Source organism: Pseudorca crassidens, chromosome 5 (assembly GCF_039906515.1).
Source record: "Pseudorca crassidens isolate mPseCra1 chromosome 5, mPseCra1.hap1, whole genome shotgun sequence".
In the NCBI taxonomy this organism is placed as follows: Eukaryota; Metazoa; Chordata; class Mammalia; order Artiodactyla; family Delphinidae; genus Pseudorca; species Pseudorca crassidens.
This window is the reverse complement of record NC_090300.1, coordinates 94539067-94563052: the sequence shown is the minus strand read 5'-3', so window position 1 is coordinate 94563052 and position 23986 is coordinate 94539067. Positions and strand designations below refer to the sequence as shown.

The 23986-nt window shown below is 37.9% G+C and overlaps 1 protein-coding gene across 15 annotated transcripts in view; it reads left to right on the top strand.

Annotated features, from left to right (window-relative positions):
• Positions 1 to 23986, top strand: part of HHLA2 (HHLA2 member of B7 family) — a 161218-nt gene that overhangs the window by 21070 nt on the left and 116162 nt on the right. For 7 of the 15 annotated variants that reach the window (XM_067738961.1, XM_067738958.1, XM_067738952.1 and 4 more), the window contains exon 2: positions 4135 to 4201. The exons of the other annotated variants lie outside the window; for them this stretch is intronic. The gene's annotated coding sequence lies outside the window, so the exon portion shown is untranslated. The remainder of the gene's footprint in view (positions 1 to 4134; positions 4202 to 23986) is intronic. 15 annotated transcript variants of the gene reach the window in all.

Here is a 23986-nt window from a genome sequence, read left to right as displayed (position 1 = left end):
TGTAAATTGATACAGCCACTGTGGAAAACAGTATGGCGGTTCCTTAAAATACTACAAATAGAACCACCATACGACCCAGCAACCCCACTACTGGGCATATACGCTGAGAAAACCATAATTCAAAAAGTGTCATGTACCACAATGTTCATTGCAGCTCTATTTACAATAGCCAAGAGATGGAAACAACCTAAGTGTCCGTCATCGGATGAATGGATGAAGAAGATGTGGCACATATATACAATGGAATATTACTCAGCCATAAAAAGAAACGACATTGAGCTATTTGTAGTGAGGTGGATGGACCTAGAGTCTGTCATACAGAGTGAAGTAAGTCAGAAAGAGAAAGACAAATACCGTATGCTAACACATATATATGGAATCTAAGGGGAAAAAAAAAGGTCATGAAGAACCTAGGGGTAAGACGGGAATAAAGACACAGACCTAATAGAGAATGGACTTGAGGATATGGAGAGGGGGAAGGGTAAGCTGTGACAAAGTGAGAGCGTGGCATGGACATATATACACTACCAAACGTGAAATAGATAGCTAGTGGGAAGCAGCCGCATGGCACAGGGAGATCAGCTCGGTGCTTTGTGACCACCTAGAGGGGTGGGATAGGGAGGGTGGGAGGGAGGGAGACGCAAGAGGGAAGAGATATGGGAACATATGCATATGTATAACTGATTCACTTTGTTATAAAGCAGAAACTAACATACCATTGTAAAGCAATTATACTCCAATCAAGATGTTAAGAAAAATTAATCCATGTCCTTTCCTGATTTGATAGTTTGCTTCTTTTTTTTATAGCTGACTAACATTCCATTTGTACCACAGCTTGTTTATCCATTCACTTATTTAGGAATGTCTAGGTTGTTTTTAGTTTTCTGTGATTGTGAATAAATTTGTAATAAACATTCATGTGCAGATTTTTGTGTGAACATACATTTTCATATTAGTTGAGTAAATATCTAGAAGTATACTTGCTGGATTGTATGGTAAGTCTATGTTTAGCTTTGTAATGAGCTTTTAAACTGTCTTCTAAAGTGATTGTACCTTTTTGCATTCCCATCAGCAATGAATGAGTGTTCTTGTTGCTCTGCATCCTCACCAGAAATTAGGATTCTCAGTTTAAAAAAAAAATTATCCATTATAATAGATGGGTAGTGTAAATTACATTTTTATTCTTAAATATATACTGGAAACAGATTATTTTGCAATGCAGAAGAATTTCTTTTCTGTGTCTTTTTTTTCTCTTTAAATTGGAGTATAGTTGATTAACAATGTTGTGTGTTAGTTTCAGGTGTGCAGCAGAGTGATTCAGTTATACGTATACATGTATCTATTCTTTTTCAAATTCTTTTCCCATTTAGGTTATTACAGAGTATTGAGCAGAGTTCCCTGTGCTATATATTAGGTCCTGGTTTGTTATCTGTTTTAAATATAGCAGTGTGTAGATGTCAATCCCAAACTCCCAATCTTTCCCTCCCCCACACCCCTCCCCCCGGTAACCATAAATTCATTTCTAAATCTGGGAGTCTGTTTCTGCTTTGGAAATAAGTTTGTATCGTTTTTTTAGGATTCTGCATATAAGTGATATCATATGATATTTGTCTTTCTCTGTCTGATTTACCTTACTTAGTATGATAATCTCCAAGTCCATTCATGTTGCTGCAAATGGTATTATTTCATTCTTTTTAATGAACGCAGAAGAATTAATTAAAGGAAATGATACTCTTCAAAGACACTGATAACCATAGTCTTTGCCTCCTCCTCACAGAATAAGAATTGGCCTCACTGCTAAGGAATTTTCTTGAAGACCCCGGAGAGCCCATGTTTGTAAACATTCCCTGGAATCCATGATTCTCAGCCCTATCAGACCCAGTGCACCCTTACAACAAATGTTTGTAATGCCTTCTTTTCTATGCCAAAATGAAATGAATCAGTAATATAACCTAACTGCATAGTTTTAAAAAATCAATATAATTGATTGTTAAATACAGGAGAAATTTTAAAAATTAAAAATTAGATATTCAAGCATGTAGATGTTCAGTCATAAATATATTAAAAGACAATGAAGTAGTCAGGTATTAGTACTTTCTTCCCGAATAAGTGAGAAGATCAGAAGTCACTCCATGCAAGACACAGAGGGAAATTGAAGCATTGGTATGAGTGGACACTAGAATAAAATCTAGTATCACTCTTGTGCATAATTGAAAGAGAACTTATTTATATGTAATGAGGAGGAACAACCCCAGTTGAAGTAGGACTAATATGCCAAGATAAATTACAGACTGTTTTTTTTTTAATTTTTAAAAATTACAGACTGTTGAAGTGAAAGCAATGGTGAGATATTCTTGCAAATGAACTCAGTATTACAAGTATGGTGTTAAAATTTCATATATTGTGACATAAAGTGTTAGTGACAAAGTACATGTCTCCTGCCATTTTGAAATCCCATTACATGTTGGAACATACGTTCAGTCTCAGCTAAAACAGCCTGGGAGGCTATATTCTTCCATAAGCAATAGGGACTATAGAATAGATTGGAAAGAAACTATAAATAAGAGGCTACATGTACCCCAATGTTCATTGCAGCACTATTTACAATAGCCAGGACATGGAAACAACATAAATGTCCAATGATAGATGAATGGATAAAGAAGATGTGGTACATATATACTATGGAATATTACTCAGCCATAAAAAGGAACAAAGTATACCAGAAAGAGGAAAACAAATATCGTATATTAATACATATATGTGGAATCTAGAAAAATGGTACAGATGAACCTATTTGCAGGGCAAGAATAGAGATGTAGACATAGAGAATGGACATGTGGACACAGGGAGGGAAGGAGAGGGTGGGACGAATTGAGAGATTAGGTTTGATATAAATACACTACCATGTGTAAAATAGATAGCTATTGGGAACCTGCTGTATAGCACAGGGAGCTCAGCTCGGTGCTCTGTGACGACCTAGATGGGTGGGATGGGGGGGGGGAGGTGGGAGGAAGGTCCAAGAGGGAGGGGATATAGGTATACACATAGCTGATTCACTTCACTGTACAGCAGAAACTAACACAACATTGTAAAGCAATTCTACTCCAATAAAAAATAAAGGCTGTAGAGAAATTATGTGGTGAGCCATAAGGGACAATATTGTAGTAAGAGCTGAAAACAGGCAACCCCAAAATAATGCCAATGCTAGTTTCCCAATATAAGTGTTTGTCCCTGTACTACAAAGAAATAATGGAAGATGATAAGAATGTGAAATTTAAAAAATATTTTTATATTGAAATGTAGTGTTCTGCTAGTTTTATAATATTCGGCATGAAGTCGCAAAAGGAGTCCCAAAGCTATCATATATTTGCAATCTGCCTTGTCGTTTTTGCAATAATTGCATTTCTACACTGAAACCCTTTTTAACTAATATGCATTTTAAAATGCTGTATAATATTGAGTAGATAGAAAGTAGAGAGATACTAAACTATTCAATAGTTTTAAAAGTCTCTATCCCATTTAAGCTTTTCTCTCTATAACATCCTTCTCTTAAATTATGTTGACTTCTTGCATAAATATATGAAAAATCTTTTTAGTATCTCATCTACTGAAGTATCATTAGTTTGTACTTATAGTGGGTTTGGCACTCTGGGATATTAAAACTGTGTTCAGGAAGATACTCCATGTGTGGGATTGTCCTTTCTGTTTAGAATATCTAACATTCTTTGCCCCTAACCACTAAATGCCTGAGCCTCCGTGTCTCTGTCCCCAGTCGTCAGAAAAGCAAAAATGCTCCCACATTTCCAAGATGTACCCTAGCCTACAGTACCTCCCTTGTTGAGAACCTCAACTAAATCTATGTTTCCTAACCTTTCCTGAGGAATATTGTAAGTTTCAGCTGCTTGAGCGTAGTGAGTGAAATCTGGATAAGTAGATTCTGTAACAATTTCGTGGTGACTGGAGAGGCCATCATGTATTTGATGAAATGGGAGTTTCAGAACAGAGTTCAAATGATAAATGTCAGATTTTGCAAAGGTACGTGCAAAAAATGTCCTTGAGGAGGAAACAGGGTATTAGAGAAGAAGAAAGCTAGGTCAGAAACTAATGTTGCTCATTTTTTGTTGTTTTTTTTAGTCCACAAAACTGGGTGAGGACATGGGAAGAAAGACGAAAAGGAAACTGACATGCCAGTGTGTACCAGGTACCAAGAGCTGTACTGACACTTCCAAATCTAATCTCCATAAAACTCTGAGGAGGCTACACTGTTCTCAATTAATTCTCAGGTTATGGTAGAGGAGACTGGGATTCTAAGAAACTGTGTAACTTTTCCTACCTTGTTTGAAGAACAGAGTCTACCAAACGAGGAACAAGAAGAAAACTGGATGTTGGAAATGGAACACATTGGCATACTCATGCTGTTGAATGGGAAAGCAGGCTTGTTAGGTGACAGATCAATGTTTTGGGAGAAATAGAAAGCCTTTGTGAGATGGTAGGTCCAGACACTCTGTATTCCTAACCTGAGCTAAGGTCTTTTGTCCAAGTGGTAAGAACATACCACTGTTGTACTTCGTTCCCTGTAGGTAGGAACAAAATACACCACCCAAGCTTTAGGCTTTTTGTTTCAGGTCTAGCTGTGGCTAGACCCCATTAAATATTGTGGCCTGTGATTTTACAATAATTAAACATTTCAAATTGAAAAATGGAAGAAGTTCCCATTAGCTCATGTTAAAGATTGAATGTGGGTGAAATGTGTTGCTTTCTACAAGTTTATGGACAGAAAACCTCTAAGTGTTTATGTGCCATTCTTGGTAAGATCTACGTTTAAATCAGTAGGTCTTGTGCTTTAATTCTGGAGTCTCAAAGGTAGTGCTTAAAACATGCTCCTACCAGCTTGTGAGGACCACTTGTTAAATTTTCAGGAGTTTTGCCATCTGTTTATTAAATCCTTCATAGTTTGAAATCAACTGTGATGGCAATATTTACATCTCAAAATCAGAAAACCCTACAAATCCAGCCCCTACTCCCTGCTTCTGAACTAACTGTTAAACATTGTATAGGTATACTCGTCTAAAGGTTATAAAATGATTCACCTGTGGTCATTGGCATTTACTTGTACTCAAGGGTATCTTTCTGTGGCTTACAATCACTGGCCATATGACAACTACTGAAAAACTTATTTGCTCCTTTTACATAACACACTTTTGGTTGGGATGAGGTAAGTAACAAAGTTACTTATTTAGGGGGAGATCTCTAGTGCAGATAGTGGTGGTAATCAGATTGTGCCTCGTTATCATTAAAGCTTTTATTATTTCCCTTCATCCTCATTCTTTTTTCCCAAAGCCCTCTGCTGTCATTGATAAACATTCTAATCGATTTACTGCCTATATTTTTGAATGTGTTCTTATAAAATGTGTACTGTTCTGCATACATATATTAATTTATAGAAATGGTTCATCTCAATCTGTCTTACACTGTTCCATACCTTTTACACCCAGAACTAGTATTAATGATTTTTAATTTGACTATGTTGTAACCAATTGTCCTCTGGAAAGACTTCACTAGTCACTTTCCCATCATCCATTCTTGAGGATCCCCATATTCTCACATTCTTGCCAATACCTGACAATTTTCCAACTTTCTATTTCCAGGCTAATAGGTGTAAATAATATCTTTTCTTAATTTACATTCCTTTGATTACTAATGAGTCTGAGCACCTTGTTATACAGTTGCTAGCATTTGAATTTTCTGTAAATAGCTTGTGGGTATATACTTTGCACAACTTTTTTTCTTTGGTATTCCTGTCTCTTTATTGTACATTCTAGATATTAATTTCTTGTCAATTTCACATCCTGCAAACTTCTTTGGAAAAACAAATTTAAGTTCCTTTACTTAAATTAGGAACCCACAATCTCATATTTTTTGGTGAAAGTGTACTGAGAAGAAAATTGTGGCGATTGGTTCTTTCACCAGTCAAGATAGATTAGATCATGTTTCAGTATCAAACATTTTCCATATCTTTATGGTTTAAACAGGCAGCATACCTGAGAGAGAAATAAATATGTCAACTGTGGATCAGCAGAGGGGCTCCGCTTTTTACAGTAACGCAGGGACTGTCAGATCAGCCACCACCTCAGCATTGCTGGTTGCTAAGACAAAGGGAAAGAGGGAATTCTGAAGCATTTAGCACCAGCAAATAAATGCTTGGCCAGGAGTTGGTCATGCGGCCTTACCCATTTCCAAGAGGTCCAGGAAGTACAATCCTGCCATTTTATGAGAAATAAGCAAGATGCAAATAGTCAGCAAAAATCACTATTATCTGCCTTTCTGGCCATCAGATATGCAGGTTACCACCTTCTTTCCTGCCACCAAAACCCATTCCATCTTTCTTGAGAGACACAATCCAAAAGTCACTTAAAGTCAGTGCATCAGACTCAAAGCCCAGCATCTCTAAGTAATAAATAGCATTCTTTACATCAGGTCCAGGTGTGGTCCTTCATTATCTGGAAACCTGTGAATTAAAATGACAAGTTATTAGTTTCTCACACACCCAGTATAGATTGGTGGAATAAAGGAATGGTAACTGAAACAATAGTCCTGTTCAGATTGGGAAAGAATGGGAAGTCAATTTTAAGATCACCCCAGGAATGTGTTGTCAGGATCCTTTATGCTATGGGTGGAAGATATATATATATATATTTAAGATTTATTATTTATTTTGGCTGCGTCGGGTCTTGGTTGTGGCACGCGGGATCTTCGCTGAGACATGCAGGATCTTCCGTTGTGGCGCATTGGCTTCTCCCTAGTTGTGGTGGGTTTTCTCTTCTCTAGTTGTGGTGTGCGGGCTCCAGGGCACATGAGCTCCGTAGTTGTGGCACGTGGGCTCCAGAGCTCGTGGGCTCTGTAGTTTGCAGTATGCAGGTTCTCTAGTTGAGACGCGTGAGCTCAGTAGTTGTGGCACCTGGGCTTAGCTACCCCGCATGTGGGATCTTAGTTCCCTGAACAGGGATCGAACCCACGTCCCCTGCTTTGGAAGGTGGATTCTTTACCACTGGACCACCAGGGAAGTCCCAGATATATCTAATGAGGACTCAATTCCAAGTTCACTGTTTTCCAAGGTCCTTGGCTTAGGCCTTGGGAAGTTTCTCCTTTCTCCATTATCTTCTGTGGCTATAGTTCAGGAGAGGGTTGGAGAATATATCTGCCTTAGAGATTAAGAAACTTTCTCAGCTTGTGCTTTCAGGCCAAGAATCATTTTAAGTTTCAAATAATCATCAAATTTTGGTCTAGTCTTGTGGTTTCTTTGGACTAAAACAACATATTTAATTAGGTTCTCATCCATTTGATTTCATTCATCAGCATGTGCCAGTAGACATCCACAATAGTTTTCAAGACTGGGCTAAGTTCAATTAAGTGCACAGCTTGAACCTATGAGGATTTGGTGGGAGAATCATAGCCTTTGTCTGTTTTCACTGAGTCATTTTGTCCTCTTTAAATGACATAGTGGATGCCATAACCTTAACTAGATCTATGCTTTCTGATAACGGAAACCATTCAGAAGTTTTCAGTTTTAGTCATGCCTTTGATTTGGTTCTTGCTGTAAGGCTAAATTTTAATAAGCCTCTTTTTTTGTATGAAAAGTCTTCTTATCTTTTACCAGTTGGGGTTGAGAAGTATTTCCCTTCCCAACCCTGCAAGTCCTAGACTTCCTGGATCCTCTCTGTTCCCTTTCATTCTTTCTTGTAAACCAGCCAACTCTTTCCCCAAGTTAAATGAGTTAATCTATTTCTTGTTTGTTGACAAATATAACCAATGGTAATTAAAATTCTCTCTTCCAAGCTTTTCCCTCAGAAATGCAAGTTTATCAAGAAAATACATTACATACTTTCCAAGTGTCACAGGTGACAACTTAACCAAATGTTTCACCACTGTATAACATGGATTGTTATTCTTTCAGCCTCCAAAGTTTATTTTCTTGCTACCTAGCCCCTAGGCCAATGCCAAAAAAATTGATATTTTTGTTAGGTGATACCTCCTTTTCTAAATACTTACTTGTATAATGATCCAGGCATTCTTCTAAGATGAGTGACTAATGTAGCAGGTAACTGTGAGGTTCTGCTGCTTACTGGACTATCTTCCTTTTGTTACTGAATTAGAAGGAGGGGACAATTAATTGGTTCATTGTCTCTTAAGTTCTAATATTTCTAAGTCAGTTACCAAATATAATGTTCAAGTAACACTAAATAAATATAAATATATAAATCATCAGTATCTAAAACTAATATATTGAATATCTCTTTTCCCCCTTGTTACAATTGTAGCAAGCCTGAGGATATGTCTCATATGATTTGCCTTCTTGCCTGATTCTTTCACACAGGTACAAAGAATAAATGGGTAACTTGGTATTACCTGTCTTTGCATAATCAGAAATTTTTGAGGAATTGTGTTGAGGATACTCAGTCTCCAGCTTTGTGGGTTTGTCCTTTCAAGGGATTCTTGAGTAATTTTAGACACTACTGTATTGAAGTACTGATGTGGGGGAGATAGAGAAATGAACGATGCTCCTCTACTCTGGGGGGATGGGCAACAGACTCTTCCATAAGACTTGAGAGAGCTGACACCAGCTTCATGTTTAGAGTTTGTTGAGCAACAGATCTTAGACCCATCCAGAACTGCCAAGGCATAAGAGGTGGATGAAGAGGGTAAAGAAGTCTTGATAGGCTAGAGAGGGTCAAATATGACCCTGAATTAATCACACCACTGAGCTTGACATCAAGAAGACTCAAACTCCCAATGAACCCAGGTGGTTAACACCTGATTATTGGGTACCAGAGTATCAACTCTGGAAGATGGGCAGATGGAAGAAAATGACTACGTCAAAGAGAAATGTAGGCCAACTCGTGAAATCTGTATGTAGAGAAAGGGTTGAAAACTTCCTCTAAAGAGCCAGATAGTAAGTATTTTAGGCTTTGCAGGCCATATGTGATCTCTGTCACATATTCCTTTTCCCCTCCTTCTCTCCTAACCCCTCCTCCTTTTCCACCACCACCTCCTTTTCCTTCTTTTACTTCTCCTCTTCCTCTTTCTTCTGCTATAACTCTTTAAAAATGAAAAAAAACATTCTTAGTTCTTGGATCATGCAAAATCATGCCTGCAGACTATGTTTGGCCTAAGGGCTGTCATTTGTCAGTCCCTGGTATAGAGAAATTTATCCAGATATCTATAGGACCATGGATACTGGGATGCTACAAGGGAGGTTAGGGGACATCTGCAGGAAAAACTCATGTCATATAATGGAGTCATTATTGGTCAATGACTGTGCTAAAACACCAAATCCCTAGGCACCAGCAGTTATGCATAGAAAGTTGTGGATATGCCCTTTCTCCCTACAGCTGCATTGACATAATTACTGAACAAGGATGAGGAAGAAGCCTGAAGAAGGATCTTTAAATAGGAATGCAATTAAATGATTTTGAACTTAGCTGGAAATAATTATTGAATTGGACCACCTTTTCTACTGCTAAGCATACGTAGGGCTACAGAGCTAAGATGAAATTGGTTATAGAGATGGATTTTCAATTATGTCCTTAACAATTTGACTTTCTAATCTATACCTGGTTTATGAAGATGTTTGAACAACCACCAGTGAATTTGTACAATGTGGTTAAAAATAATTGGGGATTCCAAGATAAATAACTTTATCTCTTATCAGAGGTTTGGATAGGCATAGAGGGAAAGGAGTACAAAAGCTATATTCACAGACTAAAGGAGGTCTTGAATGTGCAAAAGATGTAAGATGTAATTTTTAAACAGTTTATTTGAGAAATTTTGTAGAATTTGAAAACTGGGTACTTTTCAAACCAGTTCTGACAACACCAAATTTACAGATACTATCAAAGTTTACTTGATTAGAAAAAAGTTTAGCACTATCTAGGCTATAAGAAAAAAATGGGAAAATTCTGAATATTGGAGACATTTAGGTTTTAAAACATACCAAAAGTTCAATTATAAAAAGAAATTTTAAAATGGCCCCTACGCTCATTCTTTGTGATTCCTGATGGGAAGATCTGTAGGACAAACAAAAAAGTCCCCATATCTTGAGCTGATATCTAGAAAGGGTTATTTAGTTCTTTTAATGCTCTGTATGTTTTGACCTAAGGAATTGCAGGTATCATGCCCACCTTTGGAGCAGTTAAACTCTTTTAACCACAGCTCTTGCGCAATAATCCTGGGAAAAGACCTCTTATGATCTTGAGAAAATCTAGTGCATGTGGCTTTGGTCTTTACATCTCTCCTTTTGAAGGTCTTACTGAGGTTTTGCATGGAACATGGCAGGTGTTTTGCATGGTACCTGACAGGCGTGTGCCAGGGCAGAGTTGTATAGGGTCTGAGTCAGGCTGGTACATGGTAGTATAAACCAGGTCAGGCATCATAGAATCCCCAGGGCCAAAACAAAAAGGAACCCCAAGGCTGGTGTATGGCTGTCAAGAACGTGTGTTTGCATCAACTTCTTGATGGCTTTTGCTGTCTTTAACTCCAAGGCAGCCCAAGTCCCCTTGCCTAGTTCTATAGTGCTTTTGTAGTACCTTAAATATTGGACATAAGGAGACTTCAAATTGTATTGCATTTTATCTCTTGGTCTAATGTCCAGCAAGACTATATTCCTGGAATGACCTGGGAGTCTTCAGAAAGTCTTGAGCCAGCCATTTCTCAGAGATGGGTTATTGTCTTGGCCTAGTCTCCGTCCATGGGATAGGCAGGAACTCTGTTAAGAGGTCTATAGTAGGTACTAATGGGGACAGTTCTGTCCTGATAAGTCCCCAGTCTATCCAGTTGTCCTTTGTTTGCCCAGTCCTTGGGCAGTGGAGAGTATGGCAATTAATGCTTCTGGATATCTTGTTCGGATGATTTGGGGGCAGAAATAGCTACTTCATTCAGTTGTCTGCTTCCTCTGAGGATCTTGAATCAGCAGTTGACTTACAGTTGAATGTCATTTTAAGGTCTCTAATAGTTGTAACTTTCTAATTATGTTAAGAATATTTCTACTTTTACAGCGAATTGGGGATTAATAAGGACAGTAAAGTTTCTGAATTAAGGACAAAGCCTTTCATAAACCATGAAAAATTGCTCTCCACCAAAATGTCTTTCCCTGTCAATGGATAGGGATAAATGTTAGGTTGACCTAGGTAGAAATCATGAAGTCTTACAGTCTCTCTTTTTCAATTCTGCTCACTGCAATTGCTGTGTCTTCAACCATCCAGAAAATAAATGTTCTATTACTACTACATATTCACCTATGGAGTAAACAATTTGAGAAAAGTTATTTGGAGATGCTCAACCAATCCTGTCATTCATAGTTTCAGTCTGTATTAACTTTACAGTTTTTTTCAGCATTATGTAAATTACAGATTGAGGCATAAACTGAGCATATCCTCTCTTACCCTAGAAAAGTTTCCCATTAATATTTAATGTCAGAAGCAATTTGTCTCAATTATAATTAATTGTATCATGGAGGATTTTAACAAGGTTCTTTGGAAGTTATCTGGTGACACCAGGCATCCTTCCTCAATTCCATAGATCTTACTTTCATGAATTTTAAAACTGGATAATTTCCATTTTTGCCCTGATTTGAGGGTCTAATATTATGCTTCTATTGTGGACTCCTTGAACTTCTGCATACTTTTTTTCCTCTCTATTCTGTAAGAGAGTGTATTTGTATTAGAACTTTAGTCAACGCAATCTATTAAGAATGGTGGTCTGCTATGGCTATCTCTTTTACTGTAGGCCTCTATCTTGATGATAACAACTTTCTTGGGTAGAGAATCTTTGTGTTTCTATAACATTTCAAATTCATGAACTACTGAACTACTAATGAGCTATTCCAAAATCAAATCAGTGATGTGTGTGTGTGTGTGTGTGTGTGTGTGTGTGTGTGTGTATCATTTACTAGCAATTTAACATGTCCTTTGTATGACCACAAGTTCAAGCATTTGAGCTGATTTGTCTTCTGTTAAGGGATTGGGTTCTACAAGAGAGTCTAGAGTAGTAATTGCATATCCATTTTGGTATTATTACCTTTCACTTTTAAGATAAAACCTATCAATAACAAAAAAGTCTGAATCTGGTATGGGCATGTCCAGAAGATCTGTTCTAGGATAGACACTTTTCAAAATATAGAAAAAGAAGCATGAGGTTGTCTTTCATTAGGTAAGGTTAATCATGTTGCTGGATTAAGAATGTTAATCAGTAGATAAGAATATGAAGGGAAGAAAATAACAATATTTCATAATTAGTTCAGCATCAGCAGAAAATGCTAGATGTTTTCAGTTAGCAATAGGGACTGTGCTGCATGTGATATCATCAGATTTATAGATGACTGTGTTAGTTCAGAACTTCTGGGAAAACAGATGTCAAAAAGAAGTTAGGGGCTTCCCTCATGGTGCAGTAGTTAAGAATCTGCCTGCCCATGCAGGGGACATGGATTCGAGCCCTGGTCTGGGAAGATCCCACATGCTGTGGAGCAACTAAGCCCGTGCGCCACAACTACTGAGCCTGCATTCTAGAGCCCGCAAACCGCAACTACTGAGACCACGTGCCACAACTACTGAAGCCTGAGCACCTAGAGCCCATGCTCTGCAACAACAGAAGCCACCGCAATGAGAAGCCCGTGCACTGCAGTGAAGAGTAGCCCCCACTTGCCGCAACTAGAGAAAGCCCACGTGCAGCAACGAAGATGAAACACAGACAAAAATAAAAAATAAATAAATAAATAAATAAGAAGAAGTTAGAAGTGCAAGAGCTTCATTGGAAGAAATGAGCTTGTGAAGTATAAAAGTAAGAGGGACAGAGGAGTAATCAAGTACAGTCTTTAGACTGTGATGCAAGTCTGATACTTGTGAAGGAAGAGAAAGAAGGAGAATTAAGAACAAAGCACCTCAAACTAGATAAATCTCAGAGAAAGTCATTTGGTTAACCCAACAGGGACCTCTAGAGCAAAGATTGCCCTTTAAGGAAGTCCCGTGTTAGGAAAAATGGCCAGGACCTTATACCAGAGTGACTGAGCACAACCTGCCTGGGGAGATTGTGTTCTCAATTTGAATGCTGTGGCAGATCTCAAAAGCACAGCTGTTGGAAGTTGTCAGCTAACTGTACTCCTTGTGGCAGGTTTTCTCTTTATAGGAGGTCCTAATGGAACATTACATTGCTGCCCTAGTCCCTACTTTCACTACACAGATCCAGTGAACACAAGTTCAGGAAGCAGCTTCTCCAGAGTTCCCATGGGCCTCTACTCCTGAGTGGGGACTTGGAGGGAGTAACCATAACTTTACCACTGCAGTTGCTCTTGTGGCTGTAACTGATGAGATGAATCCTAGATGACAGTCCAGATCTCTTGGACTGTATTAAGACAGAGAGCCTTATTAAGTGAGGACATTGTTAACTGTCTTTTAGGCAAAATTGTAAAGGAATTTTGTCTGTTTCACATGAATGCAGGTGTTCTGATTCTCATTCCTGATTGGATCAGAAAAAAAAAATTGTTAAATCTCTGGTTGCATACCATGTACCTGAGGCCTTACTAATCTGCTCTAGCAACGATACCACATTCAGCACAGTGGCTGTGACAGGGGCTACTAGTTGGTGAGCTTGCAGTGGACTATAGACACTCTCCAAGGTGCACTCGACTTCTCTAGGATCGGAGTGACAAATTAAATGGAAATATAATAGGGACCACCACTCTTGTATCCTTTTTGGAATGTGATGTTGTTTTTTCCTTACTCTTGTATCTGGTGTGAGAGTATTTCAGAGACTTCCACTTGACTCTCCTGATTCTGATAGCTCCTACCAATAAGGCAGGGACCCATTATTAGGGTTATGTCAACTGACAAATATGTCAATCCTAACTATATGTTTGAAGACTAAGAGACTGATGATGTGTGGCTCTACAAACCAAATAGATGCACTCTAAGGCAGTGGAATCCATTTATTACCTGGTCTCTGCATGCCCCCCTCTAACAGGGGAGCCTTAATTCTGTTCTGTGGGTATCAGTGTCAGTGAAGACCCTGTGTCCCAAAGTCCTTGAATTGTCTGGGTATTCCCCTTTCCCCTATTTTCAAGTAAATGGCCATAATTCTCATTGGAAAAGAACTAGAGGAATCATTACAGTACATACCTACCATGTTTTTTCTTTTTTCTTTTCTTTTGTTTTATATCTTTATTGGAGTATAATTGCGTTACAATGTTGTGTTAGTTTCTGCTGTACAACAAAGTGAATCAGCTATACATATATATATATATATATCTCCCCATATCCCCTCCCTCTTGCATCTCCCTCCCACCCTCCCTATCCCACCCCTCTATGTCATCACAAAGCATCAAGCTGATCTCCCTGTGCTATGGTTTTGAAAAGTCCTTCATCATGAGGACTCAGCCACCTCTTTAGTCAATGAGTTCCAGGTCTTAGAACAGATCAAGTCCAGGAACTACACAAAATAATGTGAATTTTAAATGAGATGACCACATTCAGCTTCCTGCTCTTCCAATCTTACCTTCTTTTGTTCGTATGAACTAGCAGCATCCTCACTAACTGCTGGTCTATTTTGTCTCTGGAAATACTACCACTCCATGTGGGCTAAGCCTCTTGGCTGCCCTTCTAAACTTGCTGGTTGTTAAGGGAATTCGGGGCCCCTGCCTTATGGTATTTAAGCACCACCACCTCTCCCCTATTATTTCCCACTGACCCCATTGCTATGAATAAGCCAACCCTAAGACCACCTTTCCTACTTTTAGCCCTGGCCTGAAGAAGAAAGCAAACACTGACCCTTTTAGAGATGCTGGCATCATACTCTCCAGCACATTCCTAGCAGCCTTGTTGAATGGCACATTTTCTAGGCCCTTGTGTGGAACATAATCCTGTGGTGGGTATTCTTTCTGGCCTCATATAATATATCCATTCCAGCAAGCCCACTCTCCTGAGCCCTTTCTCTACTGTCTGTCTCAGCAACTCAGGCATTTTTACTCTGCACGGTGTGGACCAGCACTGGGTTTCTAAGGCCACTCTAGCAGCATGTTCACTCCAACCCCAGGGTCCTTGCCATATAATAACCATACCTGCCCCCAAGTCAATAAACTCTCATTTATCCAGTCTGGTGCCCTTCTTGCGCAAACACCCTCAAAATCCTTTACAGTGGATTTTGTTCCTGTAAGTACAGGCCGACTAATTTTTGCAATTCCTTTAGGATCTAAACCCCAGCTGTCTTATGCTGGGATTTAACCCTAGTTATCAGCCTTAAAGCTAGGAAACAAAATGGGGGCATTTCTTAGGGTGGACACGTGATGCCTTATGAGGAAGAGCCCTTCAAAGTGTCTTCCTGTATGAGGTCAATATTAGTCTTTAATAGGGAGTGTTGGGCCACCTTTCTAGGCTCTGGTTCAGGGTGTCCACAGAGCCACAGTCCTCAGGGACACTCATCCAGACACCCTCCTGCCATGTTTCCCCAAATGTGGCCTTGTCTTTGGCATAGTACCCTCTGTTTTGGATGAGCTTTCATTAGTCTTTGAATTTTCCCAACCTTACCTGTCAGATTTGGAGTTTGTTCTTCATTTGTACCTGCTCTCCTTCTGAAGAATATAAGAGCCTCTTTGTAAGTTACTAAACAGGCCCCTCTGGTTCCCATACTTAGTTCTGATCTTTTTAGCTGCCCTACAGTGTCCCCTCTGTCATTCATCAACAAAACTTAGCCCTCTCCCCTTTTTTTTTGATAAGTCTGGCTAAAGGTTTATCAATTTTGGTTATCTTTTCAAAGAACCAGCTTTTAGTTTCATTGATATTTCCTGTTGTTTTTTTGTTTGTTTAGTCTCTATTTCATTTATTTCTGCTCTGATCTTTATGATTTCTTTTCTTCTACTATGGGTTTTGTTTGTTCTTCTTTCTCTAGTTGCTTTAGGCATAAGATTAGGTTGTTATTTGAGATTTTTCTTGTTTCCTGAGGTAAAGTTGTGTTACTATAAACTTCCCTCTTAGAACTGATTTTGCTGCATCCCATAGGTTTTGGATCATCGTGTTTTCACTTTCATTTGTCTCTAGATATTTTTGATTTCCTCTTTGATTTCTTCAGTAGTCCATTAGTTGTTTAGTAGCATATAGTTTAGCCTCCACATGTTTGTGTTTTTTGCAGTTTTTTTCTTATAGTTGATTTCTAGCCTCATAGTGTTGTGATTGGAAAAGATGCTTGATATGAGTTCAGTTTTCTTAAATTTACCAAGGCTTTCTTTGTGGCCTAGCTTTTGCACAGCAAAGGAATCCATAAACAAAACGTATTTTTTTTTGGTCTTGTTTTCTCCCACTCCGTAAACAAAAAGTTTAGGGACTGGGAGAAAATATTTGCAAACGATGCTACCAACAGGGATTAATTTCCAAAATATACAAATAGCTCATACAGATTAATATCAAAAAAACAAACAACCCAATAAAAACATGGGCAGAAGACTTAAATAGACATTTCTCCAAAGAAGATATATAGATGGCCAAAGGACACATGTAAAGATGCTCAACATCACTAATTATTAGAAATACAAATCAAAGCTACCATGAGGTATCACCTCACACCAGTCACAATGGCCATCATTAAAAAGCCTACAAATAACAAATGCTACAGAGGGTGTGGAGAAGAAGGAACCCTCCTACACTGTTGGTGAGAATGTAAATTGGTGCAGCCACTATGAAGAGCAGTATGGAGGCTCCTTAAAAAACTATAAATAGAGTTACCCTATGATCCAGCAGTCCCACTCCTGAGCATATATCTGGAGAAAACTCTAAATCGAAAAGATACATGCATCCCAATGTTCATAGCAGCACTATTTATTTATTTATTAGTTTTAATATTTTTATTGAAGTATAATTGATTTATGTTATGTTAATTTCTGCTGTACAGCAAATTGATTCAGTTATACATATATACATTCTTTTAAAATATTCTTTTCCATTATGGTTTATCATAGGATATTGAATATAGTTCTCTGTGCTATACAGTATGACCTTGTTGTTTATCCATTCTATACATAAAAGCTTACATCTGCTAACTCTAACCTCCCACTACATCCTTCCCCCAGCTCCCTCCCCCTTGGCAACCACCAGTCTGTTCTCTATGTCCATGATTCTGTTTTTGTTTCATAGATAGGTTCATTTCATAGATAGTTTGCACCTATGTTGCTGCAAATGGCAGTATTTTGTTCTACCTGAATGTCCATCGACGGATGAATGGATAAAGAAGATGTGGTATATATATATATATATATATATGTGTGTGTGTGTGTGTGTGTGTGTGTATATATATATATATACACACAATGGAATATTACTCAGCCATAAAAAGAATGAGATAATGTCATTTGCAGCAATATGGATAGACCTAGAGATTATCATATTAAGTGAAATAAGTCAGAGAGAGAAAGACAAATATCACATGATATCACATGTGGAATCTAAAAATATGATACAAATGAATTTATTTACAAAACAGAAATAGATTCACAGATATCGAAAAGAAACTTATGGTTGCAGGGGTTGGGGGAGAGATAAATTAGGAGTTTGGGATTAACATATACACACTACTATATATAAAATAGGTTAACAAGGACCTACTGTATAGCACAGGGAACTATACTCAACATCTTGTAATAACATTTCATGGAAAAGAATCTGAAAAAGAATATATATATATATGTGTATATATATATATGTATGTGTATATATATATATGTATGTATATATGTATATCTGGAAAAAAAGCAAAATTTAGCAATAATCAGCCAATTCTACTTTCCTTATATGTATTGTTACTCTTATTATATTTAAATGCCTGAATAGTCCCACTGGCAAGATTATCCCTCCATTGAGATGTTTTTGTTGTCCTAACCAGTGACATTTTTTGGCAATTGGGCCTCCACATTGTGCCAGGGAGTAGCCTTGCCTCACATGCCACTCAAGATGGAGTCCTTCTTGCCACCCAGCTAGTGACTGAATCAGCCCCCAGACCCCATTTACCACCTACTCTCTTGGACCACTCAAGGTACCAATTGTGTTAGGTTGTATCTTTTAGGAAGCAGTCACCAAGACAGAGAAATGCGTGAGTTTTTGTTTGTTTGTTGTTTTGCTGGTAATGCCTGGACACATAAAGAGGAAAGTAAGCAGGAATAGGGAAAGCTTTCTGACTATGACGAAAGTCTGACATTTATGAAATAAGGCAGTGAAGGAAGGACAGTTTGGATAGGAAGAGCATGAGCCTGAGATGTAGCTTTGAGAGTCTTTTCTAAAAAATTTTTATTGGCGTATAGTTGCTTTACAGTCTTGTGTTAGTTTCTATTGTACAGCAAAGTGAATCAGCTATACGTATACGTATATCCCCTCTTCTTTGGGTTTCCTTCCCATTTAGGTCACTGCAGAGTACTGAGTAGAGTTCCCTGTGCTTTACAGTAAGTTCTCATTAGTTATCTATTTTATGCATAGTATCAATAGTGTATATATGTCAATCCCCATCTCCCAATTCATCCCACCCCCTGCTTCCCCCTTGGTATCCATACATTTGTTCTCTATGTCTGTGTCTGTATTTCTGTTTTGCAAATAAGATCATCTATACCATTTTTTTAGATTCCACATATATGCATCAAAATATGATATTTGTTTTTCTCTTTCTGACTTGATGGACCTGACAAAGAGCTCCAGAGTTAAGACAGCATATCACAAGATGGTTGCATTGGCCAGAAATTATTACATTCCAGTATCACTGTTTGTCTAAGTCACTGGCTGGGAGCTGTTTGGGGAGGATTGTCTTTGGCTCAAATACAACAATAGATTCTGAAGATGCTACAGCTGGAGGTTGTCAGTGGCTTGCACTCCTTGTTATAGTTTCTCCCTTAAAGGGAGATCTGAGCAATGTGCTTTTATACTTTTATGCTGCCGGATTAGGTATGGGTTAGAGGTTAGACATTACTTTCTACATTTCAGACCCTTTATCTGAGATCATTTCCCTTCTCTTTGAATCACATTCATTAGAATTTACTTAGTGAATTTATTGTGGTTGTAAAAACCAGAATAATTTAATGTCTTTTTCTTCAGAATGTCTTTAGGTATAGAATGATGTTATCTTATCTTACATATATCATTTCTCTGTCTTCTGCCTTCCATGATGCTCTTTTAAGTGTTCAACCATCATTCTAATTGACTTTATTTTATAGGCTATCTTTTACTTCTCTCTGACTGCTTTTACAGTCTGTCTTTCTTTAATATTTATGATGTGTCAGTGTATGGTTTTATTTTTTACTGCTTCAGACTTCTAGGAAATCTTCGCTTTTTAATAATTATAAAAAATTATCAGCCACTATCTCTTCCTCAGGCTCTCAAGTCCTTCTGGACCTCCAATTAGACATGTGTTAGACTTTTCATTTGATTCTCCGTGTTTCTTGCCATCTCTCTTATATTTATATATCAATCCTTCTAAGATGCATTTTGGATTTCTTTTTCAAATTATACCTCCAGTGTACACACAGCAAATATAAAATTAGTCAGCTTTTTCATTCATACTCTGAATTTTATATTTTATGCACTGTATTCTTCTGTTCTACATATTCTATTTGGTTGTGTTTTAAATCTCTTCGTTTTTGTTCTTTAAAATCTCTTGTTCCTAGCTCAGTCTCAAACATCTCACTTCTTTAAACATATATACTTTTTATTCTTATTGGTAATTCAGATATTTGAAATGTTTATGGGTCTATTTCTGCCAGTTCTTACTCATAATATGTTGTCATTATTATTTTGTGATTTGTCTTTTGGTATGTGTATGGAGGTGCTCAGTTTTCTTGGAGTTTTATCTGTGGTAATTCTTAGAGTTCTGGGTTATTGTTAGGTTCCTAAAGAGGATTGATATTTTCTTTTCTTAGTATCCTGGAGGTTCAACTAATCCAGGACAACTGCAAATTAAATTCTGTGCTTGGGATTTCCTTGGACCACACAGGTAACTTGAATGTAGGCAGTAAGCTTGAGGACTAGTTTATGTTTATGTGTTCTCTGGGAAACATTTATTTTCTTTTCCCTTCCCCTAGCACCAAGTTTGAAAAGGCATGTTTTCTTGATGTGATCTTTTGGGGGCAATGTTCTTTTTTTCCCTTATTTTCTGAAGGAGTCAAAATTTTATGTGGGGATTTTCTATAAGATTCCCTAACTAGATGGGCCATAGGATTTAGTTTTTCCTCATATTAGCTCACAAAGAAGATGCTTGAGAATCTCTAGGGTTCCGCAGAAACTGACAGGTCAAGAAACTGATTTGGTGCCTATTTGTCCAGCATTCCTGGCTTTAAATAATTTGAGGGATTTTTTTCATATTCCTTAATCTTGTCTATTGATATTTTATAGAAGATTTAAAAAATATTTATATTTATTCTCTTAGATTCAGTTGGGAAGTGTTGTTTATAATATTAATCCACCATACTTCTCAAACTATAAATAATGATAGCTCTTTATCTATTATGTGTTTTATTTAATCCCAATTTTTCCCCAAATGTTCCTCATTCAAAAGAAAGGTTGCGTATTTTAGTAACTGGATAATTTAAATAAAACCAACTTTCAATAAAAATCTAACTTACCCAAAAATACTCCTGGGAGAAAACCTCCCTGTTGATGAGAAGGGAAAAAGTTTAACTGTAGTCCAGGAAGAAAAACCTATTTGTCTCCAAAACATTTTCTTTTTAAAAGCCAACTTGCTGCTTTCCTTTGCTATCTAATACAATCTTTATGTTAACAAAACTTTTATCCCTTTCTGGTTTATCCATAATCTATGCTACTTCTAGGGCCTTCATGTTTCTTTCTACTGATCTTCTCTCTTCGTCTCCTTTCCATCCCCACAGGATATTTTGAATGCTCTCATGGTAGGGCAGCATTCAATCCATTGGAACGTAGCAATATGCATTCCCAAGATTCCCATTTACATTATTTTTCCTGTGAAAGACACTGAAGGACTAAAAATTTTTCACTGACCCCTGAAAGACCTTAGCCTCAACTGTTCCTCTTCACCTCTTTCTAAACCAAATTGTCCCATCATTGGCTGCTAAACCATGGCCCCAATTTTGACGTCCCTGCATTTTGTCCTGTGATTAACACAACCTCAGTTTTCTCATACCTTTCAATAACTTATACAATGAAATTTGACCTTCCTTAATATAGCCTATAAAATCTTTAAGTGTCTTTTCCCCCCTAGAACACTCAACTTGAGCACTCATCACACTGTAACTTTTAAAATAAATGCTTCAGTTAACTCCTTTTGTTTTTCTTCTCCTTTCACACCCCTTTGTTTAATAAATGCTTATTAGTTTCCAAGCAATGTGGACCTTAGTTGCTATGGTGACAAAGTGAATAAATATGATACCTGTCCTCAAGCCTTTTTAAAAATTATATAGATAAGTAAATAGGTTCCATGTGATTTGAAACTTCTTCACATCCACTGGTAACTGAAGAAATACAATCTAAGTCTGGGTAAACTTGGCCTCTACAGATGAATAAGAGAAAAACTATGAGGGAATATCTGATTCATATGGAGATGGTAAATCTATGTTTCTGGGGATGGGAGTTCCTTGTATAACATGCAGGGAGAAAATACATTTCCACAGAGGAAGACCTCTGATCTTCATATAAAATAGGCTCCTCTTAAGGAATTTATCCTTCAACTCTCTTCCAGAGTGGGGTAGGAGATCCTGGCAAATTTACATCTTCCAGAAAAAATTTGAAAAATGGGTATGTAAAAGTCAGATGGATTCATTTACTGTTTTTTAAGGAAATGTAAATATTTTAAACAGACCACTGGGGTGGCAACCAAATTGACGTATCTGAGGTTTCTCAAAACACATTAGAGAATCTTCACCTTCAGATTACTTTGATTGTTAGAACCTGGAAGCTGAACCAATTAACCTCAGGGTTATTGTCTCCAGCTCTAAATAACTATTTAATAACTTAAAGAAATTCTCATTGTGTACTCCATTGTTTTAGAATTCTAAAATTATTTTAAAATTAATGTTCTTCACCCAATAAATTATTTACTTTTGGAATGTTATAGTTTAAATTTGATTATGCATAGCTCTCATCCAAGAATTTAATATGGGAGAAATAAGACTCTATTTATTACACTAGCTATGTCCTTATATTGCTGTTCTATAATGAAGGAAAGCCTGGTTTGTGACTGCTAGAAGAGAGGCCTGAGTTTTCCCTTGTGGTGGCTGTATGTAACTTCCTTACACGATAGTCCTTGACTCTGCTGGCAACTGTCTCCACTTCTGTTTTGCTGACCTCACTATAATCTTACTTCACCCTGCTGTGGAACAATGGGGCAACTGGGAATAAAGATAGGGCAAGACTGGTGATAATGGCAGGATTTTATTGCATTATTGCAGTAGTGTGCCTTTTTTTTGTAAAAGGTGAGGATATCGTGCAGAAGAGAGGGTTGCCTTGTCTAACCACTCTGTTCCTATGAGGTAGATATCTGGTGTCATCCCCATTCTGTTACTGGGGAAATGGCCCTGTTGCGAGAGAACTGTCCCAAAGGCACTCTTAAAAATCACAATAATACAGGAGGAGCTTGCATTTGAGTAGTCGTTTGAGTGTCTACTATGAACAAGGGGCTTTGTTAAGGAAATCACATTCCTGTACAGAGCAAAATCGCCAACTCCTAGGGGGAAAGTCAGGAATAGTCTTATCGGTATTGAGAGGATATAAGGGTCTGGCAGATACGGAGCCTGTCTGGAACTAGAAGATTCAGAGGAAGTCTTGTAAAATGCACTTGAAAGATCAGCAGACTGGTAGCATAGTTTCATTTCAAAGAGGAGCAATTCAATATTTCAGTGTCTACGGTGAGTCAAGCACCTTACAAATTCTCTTGTTTAATCTTCTGCACCACCCTGTGAGGTGGATGTTTCCCAGGTCTCACAGATGAGGTAACTGCAGTGTAAAGGTCAAATAGCCAAAGAGACAGTGAAGGACTTCTGCTTTCAGGAAGACCAAGTGGAAGTACTTGTCTCTTTTTCTCCCACTAACTATCAATACAGTGAAAACACTGAACACTGTATGTAGAACAAATATAAGGCTCTGAAAGGTAGAAAGAGGAAGGACAACAGGCTAGGAAACCCAGGACCCAAGGAGCTACAGTTTGGAGAATTCCCTGAGTTTTCTCTCAGCCTCTTGTATCCTAGACTTAGCACTGAAGAGACTGGCAACCAGAAATGCCAACAGGCACAGAGCAAAGGGCCCAAATAAAAGCCTGATCTCTCTACGAAACAGACCAGAAAGGGAAAACCTAGCAAGACAGAAAGCTTTTAGACAGTAACCTCTCCAGTCATACCAAACATCACAGAAAACTGGTGGTGGAAAGCCAAGACTTGCACCTTCTGGAGGCTGTAAGGAAGTGCCACGCCCTCCCTCAGGGGTGGTGGCAGAGAAGGCTGAGTAGGAAGCTGGGACTTTCCTCCTTTCTAGGCAGTAAGGAGAACTTTGCCCACCCCCGCCGTAATGAAGTGACGTCCCTGCCTTTCCCCATTGAAGCTGTAGCAGAAAAAGCCAATTAAAATGTAAAAGTAAGATCTAGAGTCTCATAAATTAAAAACATTTGCTCTGCACAAGTCTCTGTTAAGAGGATGAAAAGACAAGTTACAGATAGAGAGAAAATATTTGTAAACCATGTATCTGACAATGGACTAGTATCTAGAATACATAAAGTATGCTTAAAACTTAACAGTAAAAAGACAAATCATTAGAAAATGGGAAAAAACATGAACAAACGTTTCACTTGAGTATATAAATAAATAAGCACATGAAAAGATATTCAACATTGTTAGACGTCAGGGAAATGCAAATTAAAACCACAATGAGATGTCACTACCTACCTATCAGAATAGCTAAATAGTGATAGCACCAAATGCTGGTTAAAAAAATAGTGACACCAAATGCTGGTGAAG